The sequence below is a fragment of the Telopea speciosissima genome, chromosome 6 (assembly GCF_018873765.1).
Source record: "Telopea speciosissima isolate NSW1024214 ecotype Mountain lineage chromosome 6, Tspe_v1, whole genome shotgun sequence".
In the NCBI taxonomy this organism is placed as follows: domain Eukaryota; kingdom Viridiplantae; phylum Streptophyta; class Magnoliopsida; order Proteales; family Proteaceae; genus Telopea; species Telopea speciosissima.
The window spans coordinates 269,106-291,323 of record NC_057921.1 but is presented as its reverse complement, the minus strand read 5'-3'; the positions used below and the strand labels follow the sequence as shown (position 1 = coordinate 291,323).

General features: G+C 41.2%; 1 pseudogene; it reads left to right on the top strand.

The window, feature by feature from the left end:
* Positions 1-21,533, top strand: part of LOC122663759 — a 53,066-nt pseudogene extending 31,533 nt beyond the window's left edge.
* Positions 21,534-22,218: the final 685 nt, after the last annotated feature.

Genomic DNA, 22,218 nt, shown 5'->3' with positions numbered 1-22,218 from the left:
GATGGGAAAGGGACCTGAAAATCTTCAAAAACCTTGAGGAGGTTACACCAATCCCAGCTATCGAATTGTTGAGCACCCCACCAACATTAGACTATCTCCTGACCTTGGCACCTCCGGATAGATGTCTCATCATCACTGATGGTAGCTTTGATCCTGAAACATCCATTGGGGGGTGGGCAGCGATTATTTGTACTAATCATAAACTTATTTCTGCAACGATGGATTTTGGATGTATAGGTACATCTGATGAAGCAGAAGCCAGAGGAATCAAACAAGGACTCCAGAGTGCACTTTCATTGGGAAGATGAAGCATAGAAATTTGGACGGACTCATTCAATCTAACGCAATGGTTAATGGATCAGCCGACCAATCCTTGGCCCTGGGAACTTTTTACAGTTTTATTTGACATCAAATATGTACTTAGTAAGTTTGAGGAAGTCAAGTTAATTAAGAAACCTAGACATGATGTAACTACTGCACATCAGCTCGCGTGATATGCGCGACAGAACTATTTTCAAGGAGATGTACTAGACGATATTTACGTTTTTATCTAATGCATTTTCTTTTATCATCAGAAAAAAAAAATTATTATTTGTTCGTGTCCTCAGCAAAAATTTTATCTGTGAAGATGGTATTCAGCAACAGTGCATATTTATTTGGTCTACAACAACCTGATTCAGTCTGGTCCCCAACAACTGAATGATGAGTTATTTGGTCTACAACAACCTGATGCTGTTTGGTCTCTAGTAACCTGATGCTGCTACGTAACCTCACAGTAACCTATACTACATGTTTATCGATGGAATTCTTATCTGAGACCTCTGTTTAGGGCTCAAGAGTGCGTATGATATTTCCTAATTTATAATCATGTGATCTTTGCTAATCACTTCATTGGTACCCTGTTGTTGGCTTCCTTGAGAAGATCTTATGTCTAGTTGACAGAAAACTAATTGTAAATTTAAGTTTCATTTACGTCAAATTTGGGATCCTTGAACTATTACTCTCTCTCTTTCTTTTTCTCTCCTAGTCTCTTCTTCTTTGTAAGCTCTTCCTCTTATGAACTTCAAAACAACTCCTTAAATTAGCCCATAACAGTAGCTATTAACCAACAATTAACCATTAAGAACTAAACTAACATAGTAGAAGGGAAGAAGAATATAAGAGGTATCCTTACCTCTCCTTATCTCTAATCCTTAACTTATCTTCCTTTTACTTCTTCCCCTTGTTCTACCTCTTCTTCTGTAACAGTAGTTATAACAGGTTAAAGAAACTAATTAAGCCTTGACAAACCCCTAATTACATAATAGAAACTAAAGGATGCATTAAGCTCTTACCTCTAATAGTGGATCAATCCCTTACTTGCAACATCCCTCTTTTTCTTCCTTAGATCCTTTAGTGGCAGCAAAGCTAACCCACAACAAATCCCGCTAACTCATTCGAGCTTGAGAGAAAACGAAGGAAAAATCCTTGCCTTAGACTAAGTTAGGTTTATATAGAAACCCAACCACTAGGAGTCCTCCATGTAGGCTTCAGTTTCCTCTCTTCATTCCCTAGTGGTCTAGCAAAGTTCTACTTAAGCTAAACCCAAGCACATGTGGCATGATAAACCATGCCTAATTGTGTGGTTTAAACCAGCACATGACAACACATTGCATGAAACTCTAAAATTAGGACACTACATGGATGCAACCAATCGTAAACTAACACCTAGCTTAGGTCTTGACACCTTAAATCTAACATGCACTGATACATATCTAATAATCATTACTAATCCTCCCATTTGTCTTAAGATGTCCCTACCACCTCCACTAGCAAACAAGGTGCCCTTTATCTGTTAATTACAAAAAGCCCATTAATACTCATACGAAAACACCCTTAGTGGCCACCTCATCAATTCCACTAACTCCTTTTGCATACAAAAGCAACCATCTAGCAGTCATATTATTCTTGCCTTCTAAGTGGGTTGGACCAATACATTTGAACCAACCCTGAATGAACCATTTTAATTTATGTAATCCATAATTTAATTTATGTAAATTAATAATTAAATAGTTAATCAAATTCAAATTATTATAATTACATGTTAACTAGTATCTCTAATACTAATATCCCTCTTAATATATTATACTCACTAAATTAAAGTATATCTTAAGTCTCACTAGGTTAGATCAAACCGATCTAAACGATCCGAACCGAACTGACTCAATCCACTACACTTACTTTAATCCAAAGTGTCATTTATATGAATTAGCTAATAACAAATTATTCTAAGGTAATTAATATTAAATAGAAATCAATATTTATCGCATCACTAAAAATAATATCAAGCAAAATTACATATTTACCCATAGGTAGTAACACTTCCATCTCCGGCGTCCACCGAAACCTCTCCCCAGCGTACTGTTGGCAACATATTAAACAATATAATACCTAGTAAAAGTGGGGCGTTACGGGGTTTGTATCTTTTCTTTCTCTTTTCAATATTTTTTTTGCTAACCCACAAAACTAGTAAAGTGGCAATGTGTTTTTCAAAAAAATTTATGTGGGATGAGATCTGTCTTTGTTTGTTGACTAGTTTATTTTCCAGATGTAATAAAGTTATTTCATTTGATTCAAAATGATTGTGCAAGGTTTTAGAGTTTTTTAACGGGGCCTAGGAACACCCATGGCTGATGATTGGTTATTGTATATGAGGAGACATTTATCTTCCCTTTTGTTTTTCCTTCTTCAAACAATTGGTGATGTCATTGCTTCTGAGTGCTGATGTTAGTATTTTCTGCCTGATGCTTTAATCATGGTTCAAGGTCTTGGTTTTGGACCTGGTTTCGGGCAGGTAGAAAACCGAGTTGGGTCAAGATCTCGGCGATTTGGTGCATTCTTTTTGTTGAACCCGTTGCTTGGTTTCGGTGGGTTTTTGACCTAATTAGGCCATGAAATTTGGTATACAACCTATTTTGGGCCATTTAAACACATTGTCACTATCAGATTTTGAAAAATCAAAGTCCAAATAGGAGTTTGACTTCGGAACCTAGGTTGGTAGGCTACGATGTACATAGTCTCTAATAGGCCATATTCTACACATAATTAGTAGTAGAAAGCATACAATTAATGTAAAACAACTTAAATAAGCATTAAGAATGTAAAAATGTGAAATACATCAATCTTCTTTAAATCACTGCAATCTTGTTGTAAATCGATGTTCCATGAGTTTTTTTGGAGTAATCCGGCTATTTCCGTAAAAAAATGGGAAGAGATCAATTTTTGGAAGTCCACATCTTTCCTACCGAGATGACCGAGACCTATTGGTCTCAGTCGAGATAAGGGCCTTTTATAACTGTTTGGTTTGGTTTCGGTCGAACCGATATCTCGACCGAGACATGAAATCTCGGTCGAGTTGATTTTTTTTTGTATTTTTATTTCGTATAAGGTCTTATCTCGGACCTTCAAAAAATCAAGATATTACCTTCCATGGCCTCAATTCCTAAACTGCATTGTGCCTGTTGCTCAATCAAGTGGTGAGATCAGGTTTTGTAGCTTTATGTCTAAGTTCTTTTGTTTCTTCTTTGGTTTTGCTTTATAACTCGAATTTCTGATTTCCTTTGTTAGTCCCTGTGGAATCACTCTATGAATTTAACAAACAAATAATTGGCTTTGGTTGTTGTGTTAGTAGTTCAATTGATCGAATAGTATTAGATGGAATTCTGCATTGAAATTATCACTTTGCCCTTATAATATAGATTTTTGTATGCTTTTGCTACTTGTTGGAAAATTAGATTATTCTACTGTTGAGCTTTATTTTGGTGAATCTCTATTTTCTAGGCAGACAGTAAAAGAAGACAAGACTCTTTTTTACGAGGATTGGAAAGAGTGTATTCTGCCGCTTATAGTTAATGGGCCAATTAAACTCAATCCAAATTGTTTTGGTGTCGAACAATATTTTGCTGTAAGAAGCCTTATTGCTTCTCGATCCTTTGAGATAGATGACTATCATGGAGTTGGAATGGTGCCAGTGGCAGATCTGTAAGTAATACCTTCTATTTGGTGGTTTATGTCTTAAAATATGACTTAAGAGGTGAATGCTTTATTTCGAATGTTCGGGTCTAAAGGTCTCGTTAATTTTTTAATCAGGTGGCCTGCCATCAGTTGGGGCAATACATTGTTTAACTTGAATACTGACATTGAAAATTTTTGCATTTTTTCATTGGCTTATTGCTGATTTGTATTACTAAGCATTATCAATAGTTCAGAACCAGAGTGAGGAGAATAATTGGCTTGTCTATTGATAGAGGCCCACTTTATTTATAATGAGAATTACAACCCCAAGGGCAAACTAGTCCATTAGGGACAAAACAATAAAATAAGAAAACCCTAATGTAAAGAGAAGTTATCCTAATCCAACGGTTCTCAACATTCCCCCTCAAGTTGGTGCGAAGATATCAAACATGCCCAACATGGAAACCAGTGGATGGAAGACTTTACAGTTTAAGCCATTGGTAAAAACATCAGCCAGTTAATCACTAGTACTGACATAAGGGATGCAAATGATTCCTTGCTCTAGCTTTTCTTTGATGAAATGTCTATCGATCTCAACATGTTTAGTCTTGTCATGTTGAATCGGATTGTGGGCAATGCTAATAGAGGCTTTGTTGTCACAATATAGGCACATAGGGTCATCACTGACTATTCCCAAATCACCCAATAGACTCTTAAGCCATATAAGCTCGCAGATCCCTTGAGCCATGACACGAAATTCGGCTTCTGCACTGGAGCGGGAGACAACCTGTTTTTCGCTACGCCACGTAACAAGATTTCCACCAAGGAAGGAGCAGTAACTGGAGGTGGATCTCCTATCATCGATGGATCCCGCCCAGTCCACATCGTTGAAAATTTCCAAGTTCAAGTTACCATTTTGGGAAAAATGAATTCCCTTACCTGGGGTAGACTTCAAATATCTAAAGATTCGACGAACTGCATCAAGATAAGATGTCCTGGGATCATGAAGATATCTACTAATAATGCCCACAACATAGGCTATATCTAGTCTGGTATGGGATTAATAAATCAGCTTTCCCAATCGTTTCTGGTATTGTTCCTTGTTAACTGAGTCACCCATACCTACACATAACTGAAGGTTGACCTCGATGGGAGAGTCAACAGGTTTGCACCCCAACATACCAGTGTCTTGTAGAAGATCCAAGACATATTTCCGCTGGGAGATGAAAATACCCTTGTCGGACCTTGCAACTTCAATACCCAAAAAATATCGAAGTGGACCTAGGTCCTTGGTGTCAAACTCCTTAGTGAGTAGGGTCTTTAAATGGGAAATTTCAGCATTACTATTCCCTGTTATAACAATATCGTCGACATAGATGATGAGGGCAGTGACCTGAGAACCACTTCTTTTGACAAACAAGGTATGATCAGCTTGACTTTGTTTGTACCCAAATTTCTGTATAGCCTTTAGGAACCTGCCAAACCACGCCCTAGGCGATTGCTTGAGTCCATACAGGGATTTTTTCAACTTACAAACACAACTGATAGCATATGGGAAAGCAAAACCAGGAGGTGGATCTATGTAGACTTCCTCTTCTAGGTCTCCATTCATGAAAGCCTTTTTGACATCCAATTGTAGAAGGTCCCATCCTAAATTAGCTGCACATGGGAGAAGGGCTCGGATTGAGTTCATCTTTGCTATAGGGGCAAAGGTTTCTTGATAATCGATCCCATAGGTTGGGGTGAATCCCTTTTCAACCAGATGAGCCTTGTATCTCGTCCCATTTGATTTTTGCTTGATTGTGAACACCCATTTATATCCAACCAATTTCTTCCCTGCAGAGTGAGGAACAAGCTCCCAAGTACCATTTTTGTCTAACACCCTCATCTCTTCTTCCATAGCGGCTTTCTACTTTGGATATGTAATGACATATTTCTAGTCCTGTGGGATAGACACAGAAGACAAGGGCGAAACAAAAGTCCTATAGGAGGGGAATAAGGACTCATAAGAAACAAAATGAGAAATAGGATGTTGAATACATGATCTAACACCTTTCTGGAGAGCAATAGTGTGGTTATCATGTGAAGGAGAATCAGGTAAAGAAGACTTAGGTAAATTATCAGCAGTAGGAGAATCATTACTTGATGGAGGAGTTGGACTTGGTGGAAGCGCCACATTAGGTGCTGGAGGGTCGTTTAAGGTCCCTTGTTTCTTGGATTTCTTCTGAGTGTAGGTCTGGAGATCATTAAGGGCAGTAGGAATAATTGTACCTGTATTATTTTCAGTGATAGGCTCCCCTTGACCAGAGGTCTCCCCATGACTCGAGATTTCCCTAAAAACAATGGGAAAATTATTATCAACAGCCATAAGATCAGCAGGAAATGGAACCTCTTCTTCCTCGAGATTCTCTCCCTGAAGAAGTGTCGTGAAATATGGTTCAAATTCATGAAAGGTAACATCCATGGTGATATAGAGCCGGCGGATAGGAGGGTGATAACATTTGTAACCCTGTTGAGAGGCCGAATAACCAAGAAAGATGCACCGAGGGCACGAGGATCCAACTTGGAACGAGATGGAGAAGAGTTGTGAGCAAAGCAAACACACCCAAATATTGTAGGAGTCTTGAAATTTAGAACACTAGAGGGCACCCGATTAATGAGATGGGCAGTAGTGAGAACCGCATCTCCCCAATACATTTTGGGAACACCAGTAGTCAACATTAAGGTATAGGTCTCATCCAAGAGATGGTGATTTTTCCTTTTAGGGATGCCATTTTATTGTTGGGTTCTTCCACACGAAGTTTGGGAAAGAATACTATGGGATGAGAGATACTCTTGAAAGGCACTATCCACATATTTGGTACCATTATTACTACGAAGTACCTGGACATCAACATTGAATTGAGTGCAAGTCATAGTATGAAAACTTTTAAAGCATGTAAAAGTAGGAGAAGATAAACCCAGGTAAGACGAGTACAATTATCAATGAAAGTAATAAACCAACGACATCCATTACGATCAACGATCCTAGAGGGACTCCAAACATCAAAGTGTATAATAGAAAAAGGGACATCACTGTTGCTGTCAGTAATAGGGTAAGAGTTCCTTGTGTGTTTAGCAAACTCACACATCACAAGTTAATTGTTTTAAACCACAAATCTGGACTAAATCAAGAAACATAGAACATAAAATATGAAAAGAAGGATGGCCCAAGCGGCGATGCCAATAAATGAGCTTTGTCAAGGCGCTATCAGAATGTCGAGTATGAGCGGAAGAAGGCATCGGAACCGTTGGTGGTGTTGTAAAATGGGGTATATGGGTATTTATGTCATTCTTATGTCATAGGGGTATTTATGTCCTGTACTAATATTTTGGAATGTTCTCCTTATTATAAATAAAGCTGGCCTGTGTCCCATTAGACACAAGTCATTCCATTATTTCAATATGGCATCAGAGCGGGTTAATAAAAAAATCTAATCTTGGTCCATCTCTTTCTTCTCTCTCTTTCTCGTTTTTAACCCCTCCACCAAAACTAAGAAACATCTATCTCCTCTTCTCTCGGTTTTGCATCTCCACCACCATCACCCTTCTCCATTGCTCTCAGTGGGCTCCTTCTAATCCACCGAGAGACTTTTTATTCTTCTCTCCTTGCTATGCCTCTCATGATGTAAATCACTCAAGGGATTTTTCCCATGTTTTGAGAGGTTTGCGTTTTTTTCACATGTTTTTTCCTGTGCTTTTTTCGATCTACAACTCCAACCTTGTATGACGATTTTTCAGGGCCAATCCTTGCTTGTTTATTGGTGATTCACAGGGCCAATCCCTGTTTCCTGCTGCTCCAGCCCCAACTTTGTTCTGTTTTCAGGTTTTCCCTGATATCGGTTTTTCAGGGCTACCCTGACATTGATTTTTGCTGGTCCTTCATCTGATATTTTTTCTTCATTCTTATTGGTTGTTTTTGGAGCTGATTATTGGTGGCAGATTTCCAAGGACATTCCCATGTTATTGGTGTTTCTTGCTTGATCAACCATGCCAGACTCCGATATTACAACTGGTGAATCTCATGGTGGAAGTGGTAATTGTACTCATAATTTTTCTGCTTTTCCACCATGTGCCGTCTAGCTTGATGGTACTAATTATCTGATATGGTCACGCTCTTGCCTCCTGTCCATCAAATCCAGAGGTTATTATGGCTATCTTACTGGTACTACAGGTCGGCCCCTTCCTAGGCCTACAAAGATTGATAAATGGGAGTGTGAAAATTCCTTGGTTATGGCATTCCTTACTCATTCTATGCAGCCCTCCATCTCTCGATGCTACCTTCTTCTTGATTCCGCTTAAAAAATATGGAAGGCTACCCAGGATACTTATTCCCATGTGGGGAATGATGTATAGGTCTTTGAACTTCGGAAAAAAATTCACGGGCTGCAGCAAAAGGAAATGTCTCTTTCTCAATATTATAATGAGCTCTGCCTCTCTATGGCAGGAGCTTGATTTTTATGAGGAGTTTATTCCGACTACTGCTGCGGATGTTACCAAGTTTAAGAAGTGGGAAGATAAGATCCGTGTCTATGATTTCCTTGCTGGGCTGAATGTTGAGTATGATCAGCTTCGGGCACAAGTGTTGAGCTGTGACCTGTTCCCTGCCTTGGAACAATCATATGCTCTGATTCAGCTTGAGGATCGGCGTCGTACTTCTATGCTGCCCACACCTGTTCAAGCACCTCCTGAGCGATCTGCTCTTGTATCCAACTCGCAGCCCCGTAATGATGCTTCTCGGGCTAGCAGCTCCTCTACCAAAGCACACGTGAAGTGCGATTACTGTGGTAAGGAGCATCACACCAAGGATTATTGTTGGAAGCTGCATGGTCGTCCGGTACTCCAGCTGATGTTCTTGGCTCTTTTAGGCGTGGTAACTCCAATCCGGTTCCTTCTAGCCGGGCCCACCATACTAAGGTCTCTGACACCACCTCTATTGGCGCTGCCCTATCTTCAGATGAGCTCATAGCCTTCAGACGTCTTCTTTCTAAAATGGACCGGCCCCATTCATCTGCACCAACATCTGCCTCGTCTGCCTCTGCCATTACCGAGCCTCGTCCTGGTAATTCAAGTATTCCGTTTTGTGGTCTTAGTACATCTGTCCTATCCTCCCCATGGATCGACTTTGGAGCTTCGGATCACATGACAGGTTCCCCCAATTTTTTTTTCTTAGTATTCCCTTTGCTCTGGTAAAGGCCGGGTTCGATTAGCTAATGGTATTTATTCCTCTATATATGGTATTGGTTTTGTTTCTTGTTCTCCAAATTTATCCCTTTCATCTGTCTTGCATGTTCCCTTTTTTCCTAATAATCTGTTGTCTATAAGTAGTCATACTTCCACTTTGAACTGCAAAGTCACTTTTTTCCCCTCCCATTGTGTTTTTTCAGGATCTGGTAACAGGGGCAACGATTGGTACTGGTAGAATGCATCGTGGTCTGTACCTGCTTGATGTTGAGTCGTCATCAGTCTCTGGTCAGGCCCTTCAGACTTCCTCCCCATCTCCACCAGCTTCTGAACTTATTAGTTGGCATTGCAGATTGGAACACCCTCCCTTAGGCACCCTAGCTAGGCTTTTTCCTTCTTTTAAGCATTGTAATGAATTGTTTTTCGAGGCATGCGTTTTAGCTAAGCAAACTCGAACTACTTATTCTGTTTCAAATAATAAAAGTTTAGTTCCCTTTTCATTAATTCATTCTGATATTTGTGTCCCATCTTGGGTTGTCTCTGTCAATGGGTACCGCTGGTTTATTACATTTATTGACTGTTGTTCCCGCACTACTTGGGTTTATTTGATGCATACCAAGGGGGAGGCCTTCCCTTGTTTCCAGCACTTTTACTAGATGGTTCAGACTCAGTTTGAAGCCACCATTAAAGTTCTTTGCAGTGACAATGGTCAGGAATACTTTGACACTTCCTTTCCAGCCTACCTGTTTTTATCATAGGATCCTTCACCAGACTAGTTGTGTCGACACTCCGACTCAGAATGGTGTGGCTGAACGGAAAAATCGACATTTATTGGAGGTAGCTTGGTCTTTACTTTTCAGATGAATGTCCCTAAACATTTTTGGAGTGATGCTGTTGATCAACCGCATGCCCTCTTGTGTCCTTGGCTTTTGCTCTCCCTTAGATCTACTACAGGGTTCTGCGGCTTTTTTAGTCTCTTAAAAAATTTTTGGGTGTGTTTGCTATGCTCGAGACTACCATCCCCATAGGAAACTTGATCCTCGTAGCCTTCGGTGTATTTTCTTGGGCTACTCTTCCACTCAGAAGGGTTACCAGTGTTATCATCCTCCCACTCGGCGTTGGTTTGTTACTTTGGATGTCATCTTTCACGAGACTACGCTCTACTATACGGTGCCTCATCTTCAGGGGGAGCTTACATCTACTATTGAAGATGGGCAGCCCCTCATGTTTGACATCTCTACTGTTCCAGCCGAGTTTCTTGTGCAAGGGGAGATTCCTTACGTTTCTATTCGACCTAGACCACAGTTACGTGTCTACACTCGCAAAGGGCAGGATCAGACCACGGGTGTTACGTCTTCAACTCTACCAAACCAATCGCCACCTTTGGAACCTGATCCGGCTGAACCTGATCCGTCTGTCTTAGATCCTGGTAATTCTCTTCCCTCTTCTGACAATGATCCTTCTCTTGGCTTTCCTATTGTCGTTCAAAAAGGCACTAGGTCCTATACCTTGCATTCCATTGCTAAGACTGTCTCATATGACTCCCTTTCCCCTTCCTTCTATAGTTTTGTGTCTTCTTTGTCTTTTGTACCTATTCCTTAGAACTGGCATGAAGCTATTGCTCATTCGCAGTGGCAGGCAGCCATGGTAAAAGAGATGCAGGCTCTAAAGAAAAATGACACATGGGAGCTGGTTCATCTTTCCCCACAAAAGAAGATGGTTGGGTGCAAATGGGTCTTTGCAGTCAAGCAAAGGGCTGATGGTACAATAGACCGATATAAAGCCAGACTTGTTGCAAAGGGCTTTACTTAGACATATGGGATCGATTATCTGGAGACATTTGCTCCAGTAGCCAAGATGAACACTATTCGTGTTATCTTGTCCTGTGCTGCTAACTTGGGCTGGGATCTTCAACAGTTGGATATTGAGAACGCCTTTCTCAATGACGAGTTGGAGGAAGAAGTGTATATGGATATTCCACCTGGTTTCTCAAGCTCTCAAACTCAAGGAAAAGTGTGCAGACTGAAGCGTGCACTGTATGGACTGAAGCAATCACCCCCTGCTTGGTTTGGGAGATTTCATCAAGCTATGGTTGCAGTAGGATATTCTTAGAGCAATGCTGACCATACACTGTTTATCAAAAAATCAGGTGGGAAGATCACTGTTTTGATAGTATATGTGGATGATATAGTCGTTACTGGTGACGACATTGGTGAGATTTCCAGGCTCGAGAGCTTCTTGGGCAAGGAATTTGAAATCAAGGATCTTGGCCAGCTGCACTACTTTCTCGGTATTGAAGTTGCAAGGTCCTCTAGTGGTATTTACTTGTTTCAAAGGAAGTATGTGCTTGGTCTGAGACAGGTATGTTGAGGTGCATGCCAGCTGACTCTCCCATTGAAGTTAATTCCCATTTGGAAAGCAAGGAAGGTGATCCCGTGGACAAAGGCCGTTATCAGTGATTAGTCGGACGTTTGATTTGTCTCTCTCATACCCGTCCTGACATCGCCTATGCAGTTAGCTTGGTTAGCCAGTATATGCATGACCTATACTCTTCTCACATGGATGTTGTGCTTCATGCTTCGTATTCTCCGTTACTTGAAATTTGCCCTAGGCCGTGGCATTCTCTTTACTCTTCATGATAATCTTCGCATTGAGGCTTATAAAGATGCGGCTTGGGCAGGATCACCCAATGACCGTAGGTCTACTTCTGGTTATGGCACCTTTGTTGGTGGTAACCTTGTCACTTGGCGGAGCAAGAAGCAATTGGTGTTTACAAGGTCTAGTGTTGAAGCAGAGTTCAGGGCAATGGCCCATGGTATTTGTGAGCTTCTTTGGCTTCAGCGTCTCTTCACTGATTTGGCTGTACTTGTCAGCCTTCCTATGCGGCTTCATTGTGACAAAAAATCGGCTATCAACATTGCTCACAACCCAGTTCAGCATGACCAAACTAAACACGTGGAAATTGATCGCCACTTCATCAAGGAAAAGCTGGATTCGGGTCTCATTAGTGTGCCTTTTGTTCCTAGCAACGAACAACTGGCTGATGTCTTTACGAAAGGGCTTAGTGCTAAGGTCTTTCATCCTATTATTGGCAAGTTGGGTATGTGTGATATTTATACACCAACTTGAGGGGGAGACGGGGGAGTGTTGTAAAATGGGGTACAAGGGTATTTATGTCATTCTTATGTCATAGGGGTATTTATTTCTTGTACTCATTTTGGAATGTTCTCCTCCTTATTATAAATAAAGCTGGCCTGTGTCCCATTAGACACAAGTCATTCCATTATTTCAACAAGTGGAGAATCCAAGAAATAGAGACCATCACGGACTCAACCATACCCAATCATGGCACCCGTCACCAGATCCTGAAATAAACAATGGGTGGAAAAAAAATGAACAGAACAGTTCAGATCACAAGTGAGACGATAAATAGATTAAAGATTGGCACATAACTTGGGAACATGTAAAACATTAGAAAGAAAAATACTGGAATCACATAACACAGAACCTTTACCAGAGATGGAAGACATGGACACATCGACAACACGCACCTTATCTCGTCCAAAACAAGGAAAATGGGTACGGAAGACCGTGGGATCACTTGTCATATGGTCAGCAGCACCGGAGTCAAGTAACCAAAAAGGACCGGTGGAAGAAACATGAAAATTACCTGATTGTGCAAGGTTAGAAATAGGAGTAAAGGAACTAGTAGTCATTTGATTCACTAGTTTTTGGAGAGCTGCCATTTGATCCGCAGAAAGGGGCCACGACAGGAGATGCAGGGCTAGTGTCAGACGTCTCAGTTAGGTGTGCCTGGGAGCATGTGCTAGCTGGTTTAGGGTTGCGCCCATGGAGCTTCCAACATGTCTCCCATGTATGACGGGGTTGACCACAGTAGTCACACTGATAGGTGCACGAGCAGGAGCTTTAGAGGGATCCACAGGGAGAGGTGTAGGAGGCGTTGTGAGTAGGGCAGATTGAACAGGGACAGTAGAGGGCATCATAATAGTGCGATGTTCCTCTGACTGAACAAGGTTATAAGCCTGGAGTAAAGTAGGGAACGTCTCACGCCCTAAAATCTGCACACGGACTTGATCATATTCTGGGTTGAGACCAGTAAAAAAATCATAAACCCTTTCCATTTCTCTCTCCTTTTGAAAGGTACTAGCATCCTCAGGTGCACCATCGGAACATCATGATAAAAATCCAATTGCTGCCAAAGAGTTGTCTGGGCAGTGTAATCGGCAGTGAGAGAGAGTTCCTTCTGGGCAGTTTGCGAACTTGGCGACGAGAAAGTTTGTCGAACAACATCCCATAGGTCCTTGGCCGAATTAAATAGAACAAAACTCAGACTAACAGAAGGATCCATGGAGTTGATCAGAAAGAAATTACCAATGCATCGTCAGAGGACCATGTAATAGTAGCAGTAGGGTCAGTAGGCTTTGGAGTGGTTCCTGTAACAAATCCATCGTAGCTGTGTCCACGAAAAGTGAGTAGGCAGGCTCGAGACCAAGTGAGGCAGTTCAAGCCAATTAATTTGATAGGGGGCCTGGTTAAAGAGAATTAGAGTACCTAGTAGAAGAACCATTGCGCATAAGAGAGGGCGTGGAGTTGTTGCACGTAAAGGTGATACTGGTATGCTCATCACCCATCGTAAAAGGCGGTAGGGAGGTAACAAAGAGACCAAATAAGGGGCACAACAGTCAAAAATAGAAGCCGACACAAGGGAGAGCAACGATCGAGGATCGCGACCAAGAAACGACGCCGGAATAGGAGGACCGGCAGATGAGAGGTGCAGCGACTGAAGTCGCGGCGATAGCGATGCCGGACATGGAAGGAGCCGGCGGAGAAGGGTGCGGCGACTTGGTGTCGTAGCGGCAATACTGGCAGAGGTGAGTCGGCGGTGGAGATGCGGCGACTTGAGGTCGTGGCGGAGCAGGGTGCAGTGGTGGCAACACCGGTAGAAGTGAGCTGGCGGTGGAGGCGCGGCGGAGTTGTGCTGATCAATGACAAGCTCCGAGATGTACGGAGCAGAATGTTGGGCAGTTAAGAAGTGTCATATTGATAAGTGTTGAATAAGATACACTAGGATACCGTGGGGGGTATCCTGGTCTTTTACTGCTTTATTTTCTTATTTTTTATTTCTTATGTATTCCTAGTTATATTTCGGCTATGACTGTATTCCTAGTTGTATGCTGACTATGACTAGGGCTATTTCTGACTTTTTATTGTCATTTCTCAAACTATAAATTTGAGGCTTGGCTGATCTCATCGATCAACCAAGGATTTCTCAATTTCTGTCTTTCTTCATGGTATCAGAGCAGTATTCTCTGATCTAAACCCTTTCTAGCCCCACCCCTTCCTTTTGTTTCCTCTCCTTCTCCTTCTACTCGATCTTCTTCCCCCCCCTCCCCTCTCCTACTCGATCTTCTCTACCTTTTTTCTTTGTTTTTCTTCACATATTAGGGCAGATCTAAATATCTAATGAGGTGATCGCATGATCTAGATGCTGCCCTAATTCTTCACCTCTTCAGTTGATGATTTATTAGCTTCTACAGTTTGATGGCTGCTGTCCCTGCTTCTGCGATTTTTTTGGAATTCTCTACTGTTGAAGATCAGCTCTCTCTTTGCCTATGAAGCTGTTTTTTCCTTTGAGATCCATCACAACAGTTTTTTGGCCAGCACATATACCAAATTTTCATTCACAGCATTGAAGGTTTCTCCCAATCGATCTCCTCTCGGGGTTTTTTGGAAAAAGCCTAAACCTTATCGATTTGGGTTATTTTGTTCTATGTGTGGACTGTTTTTTGGAGGGCAGTATTACCTCACTTCAAGCCACACTCGACAAGTTGTTTTTCAAGCTTTGAAGACCTCTAATCCCAACTGATTGTGTTCTTCAGGGTTTTCTTCCAACACCCTGCTTATCGATTTTTTGGGACTTAGGGTTGCCTTTGCTGCCTTTATATTCTTTGCTGCCAAGGCTCTATTTCAACAATGGGAGACTCTGAGGTTACCATGGCTACCAATGGAGGTGATTCTCAGCCCCGGACAGAATTCCTCCCTCATGCTGCCTCCATTAAACTCGATGGCAACAATTATCTCATGTGGGCCACGTCTCTCTCCTTGACTATGGCTGGCAGAGGCTTGAGTGGACATCTTACTGGCTCCTCTACCCAGCCTACTGAAGAAGGCCCTGCCAAGACTCGCTGGGCTGCCAATGATGCAATGGTTATGTCTTCTGTCTTGAACTCCATGCCACAAGAACTTTCTAGTCAGTACCTTCTCCTAGATACAGCCGCACAGATATGGGCTGCTGCTAAGGGCACTTATGGACAATTAGGGAATGATGCACAGGTCTATGATATCCGGAAGACACTTCATTCTACTACACAAAAGGAGCTGTCGGTTACCAAGTACTATGCTGTCCTCAAGAGTCTATGGCAACAGTTGGACCATTATGCTCCCTTTCAGCCCTCTACTACTGCTGATGTTACTACCTATTCAGCCTATGTAGATACGGCCCGTGTTTATGATTTTTTGGCTGGTCTTAATGCTGATTATGATCCCATTCGTGTGCAAGTCCTTGGTAGGGTGCCTTTCCCTACATTGGAGCAGGCCTTCTCTTATGTTCTTACTGAAGAAACCTGTTGGACTGCCATGGTGTTGGGTCCTACAATTGAAAGATCAGCCCTACAGGCTGCTGGTTCTAAAGCTTCCCCATCTGACACTAGTGCTACCGCTGCATCTTCTTGGGTTACTCTGCTACCCAGAAAGGATACAAGTGTTATTATCCTCCTGCTCACCGTACCATGGTCAGTATGGATGTTATCTTCCATGAGTCTCTCTCATATTATTCGTCCCCACCTCTTCGGGTGGAGAGTGTTAGTGAAGTTGTGTTGACCGTTGACCCACCTCTTAGGCATGTATATGATGAGTCAACCCCTGCTGTCCCTGCTGTTCCGAGTGTGCCTACTCCTATCCTTCCCTCTACGTCAGGGGGAGATATTCCTACACAGGGGGAGGTTCCCTATTCTCCTTCAGGGGGAGATGTTCCTGCACAGGGGGAGATTCCTGCTCAAGGGGAGGTCACCCCAGTCCAGAGAACCATTGGTGAATTTCAGCGGAGGATTGATGCAACAAACTTGAAGGTTTTTGCAAGGAGCAGGACCAGACCTTGAGAGCTTCAATCCACTGTGACACAAGTTCCCGTCCAATTGCCAACTCCGGATCCGGAACCTACTTCTCTACCTGGTAATACTTCTTCTTTGGATCTCCCCATTGTTGTTCGCAAAGGTGTGAGGACTTGCACTCTACACCCTTTATCTCATGTTGTTTCTTATGATTCTCTCTCTCTCTATCTTTTCATGCGTTTGTTTCTTCTCTTTCTTCTGTTCGTATTCCTCAAAATTGGCAAGAAGCTCTTACAGATGGAAAGTGGAAGGTAGCTATGATGGAAGAAATGGATGCCTTAAAAAAGAATAACACATGGGAACTTATGACTCCTCCACCAGGGGAGCGGACTATTGGATGCAAGTGGGTGTTTGTAGTGAAGCAGAAGGTAGATGGCACTGTGGATAGGTATAAGGCACGCCTTGTGGCTAAAGGATTTACTCAGACACATGGGATCGATTACTAGGAGACCTTTGCCTTGTCGCTAAGCTAAATATTGTCCACATATTATTATCTTGTGCAGTTAATCTTGGATGGGACTTGCAACAGCTTGATGTGAAGAATGCTTTTCTCAATGGGGAACTCGATGAGGAGGTATACATGGACATTCCACCAGGTTTCTCTTGTGACAGCAATCGAGGAAAGGTGTGTAGATTGAAGCGTGCTCTTTATGGGTTGAAACAGTCCCCTCGGGCATTGTTTGGCCGTTTTCACAAAGCAATGGTTTCTGTAGGCTACAAGTAGAGTAATGCAGATCACACTCTTTTTATAAAGAGGGCTGGCGAAAAACTCACTATCTTAATAGTCTACGTTGATGATATTATGGTCACTGGCAATGATTGTGTTGAAATCAGTAGGTTGAAAACATTTCTTAGCCAAGAGTTCGAGATTAAGGATCTAGGGAAACTAAGATATTTTCTTGGGATTGAAGTTGCCAGATCTTCAAAAGGCATCTTTCTCAACGAAAGTATGTCCTAGACGTACTGACTGAGACTGGTTTGTTAGGGTGCAGTCCCTCAGATACTCCTATGGATGTCAATGTTCGTCTCAAGGAAAAGGAGGGTGACCCAGTTGATAAAGGGCGATATCAAAGACTTGTGGGAAAGTTGATTTATCTCTCTCATACTCAGCCCGACATTGCTGTTGCTGTTAGTCTTGTCAGTCAATTTATGCATGATCCCTATACTTCACATATGGAGGCTGTTCTCCGGATTCTTCACTACTTGAAGTCAGCTCCTGGGAAAGGAATTCTCTTGTCTCCCCACGGTCACCTGCGTATTGAGGCGTATACTGATGCTGATTGGGCAGGTTCCCCAGATTGTAAGTCTATTTCTGGTTACGGTTCTTTTGTGGGTGGCAATCTTGTCACCTGGCGTAGCAAGAAGCAGAATGTGGTGGCTTGTTCAAGTGCTGAGGTAGAATTTCATGCTATGGCACAAGGTATTTGTGAGCTACTCTGGTTAAAAGGTTTGCTACAAGATCTTGGAGTTCCTATTCGCCTCCTTATGATGCTATATTGCAACAACAAGGCTGCCATTAGTATTGCACATAATCCGGTACAACATGATCGCACAAAGCATGTTGAGGTGGATCAGCATTTTATCAAGGAAAAGTTAGAAGAAGGCCTTATTTGTGTTCCTTATGTGAAGTCTACTGATCAGCTTGCAGATATGTTCACCAAGGGACTGCCTGGAAAAGTCTTTCATCCTAGTCTAGTCAAATTGGGCATGAGTGATATTTTTGTTCTAACTTGAGGGGGAGTGTTGAATAAGATACACCAGGATACTGTGGGGGGTATCCTGGTCTTTTACTGCTTTATTTTCTTATTTTTTATTTCTTATGTATTCCTAGTTATATTTCGGCTATGACTGTATTCCTAGTTGTATGCTGACTATGACTTGGGCTATTTCTGAATTTTTATTATAATTTCTCAAACTATAAATTTAAGGCTTGGCTGATCTCATCGATCAACCAAGGATTTCTCAATTTCTGTCTTTCTTCAATAAGCTTTGTGTAACAGAGATGAGGATGTTAAGATGGATGTGTGGAAAAACAAGGATAAAGTACGAAATGAACGTATAAGAGCAGACCTGGGAGTTGGGCCGATCAATGACAAGCTCCGAGAACGTCGTTTATGGTGGTATGGTCATTTTCTGTGGAGGCCTATGGATGCCCCTGTAAGGAGGAGTGATATGATTCTGATTGAAGGAGCTAAAAAGAGCTAGGGGCGGACCTAAAATGACCATAGGAGAAGTGGTGAGGAAGGACATGCATAGTCTAGGTCTTGTTCCAAGTATGACCTCGGACAGAGCCGATTGGAGGGCAAGGATCCATGTTGCTGACCCCATTTAGTTGAGTTTCTTCCAATGTACTTGGCTGTGCCTCGTTCCTCTTTCTATTAATTTGGGATAAGGCTGAGTTTTTTTTGTTGTTGTTTAATGCTACTACTTGAACTACTCTAACTGTGATTTGGTACACATTGTGTATCTAGAGAATGGATGCCTCATTTACTTAGCCTAATGCCTTGTGTAATACAGCTTCAATCACAAGACAGGAGATGAAGATGTTCACTTCACTTCTGTATCTTCCCATTCTGGTTCTGAGAGTGACAATGATGTTGAGGACGATGGGGTTGGCAGTTGCAGTAATAAACTGTCAACTGAAGATCATCACTTTATAGAGAATACGTCTTCAAGTGCTCTTTCTGGAAAATATTCTCTCAATGATAGCCATGTTGAGTAATCTCCAAATTCTGAGGATGATCCTATGGCTCTAGAAATGATTGTTGTGAAGGCTATTGAAGCTGGGGCTGAGGTTAGCAATACCATTGATTTGCTTTAATTTTTCTTTGAGGTTGTTGTGTTGTTTTTTATTTTTTTTAAATTTGCAAGTACTATTTTAAGTTTATTGATCTATTTAGTTCTATAAATTCCCGCCGCTGCTGATTTGAGCAATGAAAGAAGTATATTTATTGGAAGGATGGGTTTTATTGTTTTAACTGCCCCATAGCAATCAGCACAAGAATCCTTGATATTAGACATAAGGTTGTTTTTTTTTTTTTTTGGGGGGGGGGGGGGGAGGGATGGGTGTAGTATTCAGTATAAGAATCCTTGATATTAGTCATAAGTTTTCTTTTGCTCTTTTTTTTTTTGTTTTTTTTTAAATTTGGGGATGGGGGTGTGTTAGATAAATAAGTAGGTAATTTTGAAGTATAGCTTAAGGTATGTGAATATCATTTCAAAACTTAGACTTTAAGGATGGACTGTAGTTATTTTATACATTGTTTTTCTATGGCTCAGGCAATGGAACATTTCAGAAACATCTTATTAAATTGTAAAATAGGAAATTGGAAGTTGGGTAGTACGTAGTAAAAGGATGGAAGTATATGCTCTAGTATTTCGTGAAACGATAAAAGAGATGGAAATCTCATATATGACCAATAGAAGTTACAATTCTGGAACTGATGAAACTATATCGCTGCCATAAAGAAGCAACCCTTATTTGGTTTGATGGGAAGTGTAGTAAAATAAAATTTTCATTGGTAGATTGAAATGAAAAAAATTTATATATATACATAAAGAAAATTTAATGTGTTATTTGATTGGTAGTTGATCTAAAGTGGTACAGAAACACGGGTGGATCACACAGATGAAGTACAAAAATATTCAGTTGTATTTATTGAAAAAAAGTGATGTCTAGGAAAATATCTGTAACGTCCCAAACTCAAGCAGGGTCTCAGGCACTACTCTCACGAGCGCCAACCCAGAACAATCTTACATTAATACTAATAAATAAATCTCAGTCTCGCTTACAACGTAGCTAAAGCATTAGATACAGTTCAAGTCAAATGTATACACTGGTGGCAGTTATCTACAAAAGTGTCCAACAAAAATCCTGTTCATGACATGCATACAGTTATATACGTCCCATAACCACAGTATTCATTCATCAACATTATATATTCTGAAATAACATTATTCTCAAAATATCCCTCAGACTTTGAACTTCTAACACTACTCACAGTTAAAAACTTCAGAGCTGTATAAGCCTCCACAACTAACTCTTCATCTGAAAACATCAACATATATAGGGCACATTTCAGAAACATATGTTCATCTGAAAACATCAACATATGTGTACTTGCGCCTAGTGAGGTACACATGATGTTATACACAAGCATTTCAAAGAACAATAAATGGCACCTCATAAAACTTCATTCTTTATTTAATTAGGTCAAGTCTTGGCCACTTATTGAACTACCATAGTGCACAAACAGTTGAGGGTGGTAGTCGACTACAGAGAATTTTGTGGCATTCTATGGGCAATCTAGTAACTTAGTTTATGCTGTTGAGAACTATGTTTGAAGACTTTGCTATTACAGTGTTCTCCAGTTTCTAATATTAAACCACTCTCTTACAAGATAGTACCTCTTAAATTCTCTCTTTTACAGGTCTTCAACACTTACGGATCCATGGGAAATGCAGCTTTGCTTCATAGATATGGATTTACAGAGCCCGATAATCCCTTTGACATTGTGAATATTGAGCTAAACATAGTGCTTGAATGGAGTAAATCATTGTTCTCCAGCCGTTATGTTCGAGCAAGATTGTCACTGTGGAGGAGGTTGGGTTTTTCAGGATGTGTTAGTCCAAGTTCTGAATATTTTGAAATCTCATCAGATGGTAAACCTCAGCTAGATCTTGTGATTCTCCTCTACATCATTTTCGTAACTGAGGATGCATATCACAAATTGAATCAGATGGTACCATCCTTTGGCAACATCAGTGAAGCCATTCCCATTCTTCTGTTGGAGACAAACAATTTGAAATTCTCACCAGAAACTCTGGAAGTGGGGAATGAACTTTTTCTGACAGACATGGTTTGTGAAGCCCTTTTTTCGCTTGCAGACATTCGGGAGAGTTTCTATGGTGAGTCTTCTATTAAAGAGGGGTTGTCCCATGCTGGGGAGGAAGTTGTACCATTCAGTGATGTTGCGGGTAAGCGAAAGGAGGATTATTCAAAAGCTTAGGATGTATGCTTCTTCGAGTTCCCGCAGAACCAAGAGGACACACATCAAGAAAAGTTGAATAGATGGCCGATTCCTTGTATACGAGCTCTTCGAACTGCCTCTGAGTAGTCTTATCTGCTGTGATATAAGAGTCTAGTAGATCCGAGTTAGGAGCTCTATCCCCCTCAAGCCCCCCCCTCCCCCCCTCTTCCCAAAAAGAAAACAAAATATCTAATTGAAACCAGGGATTCTTACGCAGGACGGTTGACCTGCCTGAAACACTGACCCGCCATTGGAGAATCCAGGTGGAATAATTTCTTGATCAAGCTGAAGAGTTTTCAACCCAATTTATGGAATGGATGGTTTTGGTTCTGGTTTTAAAGGAACATTGGATTGGGCAGTTGGCTTGCACTTGTACTGTTTGGATTGCTGTCTGCTCGGGCCTCAAAAACCAGTAGAATTTGGGAGTAAAATTTTCCGAGAACTGTTGAACTGAATGGCGTTGCTTTGGATTAACCCAATTGATTGATAGGCCTGTCCGTTTGGGGATTGACAGCGTTTCTATAGAAATACTGGACTGGATGGTCGGACAACTTTATGAAAACAGTTAACAATGGTCAATCGAATCATTGATAACAAAGTCGGATTTAAAAAAAAATAAAAAGTCCAAATATGTTTTAAAAGAAAGGGTAAATTATACGTCATCCCCTTGGTTTTTGAAAAAACTTAAATCAACCCCTCTGCAGTAACGGTGTTATATACATTATTTATGTATAGGCATATTTACATGCAATAGGTTTCCCTTTAAATTTATTTTTTTGCAC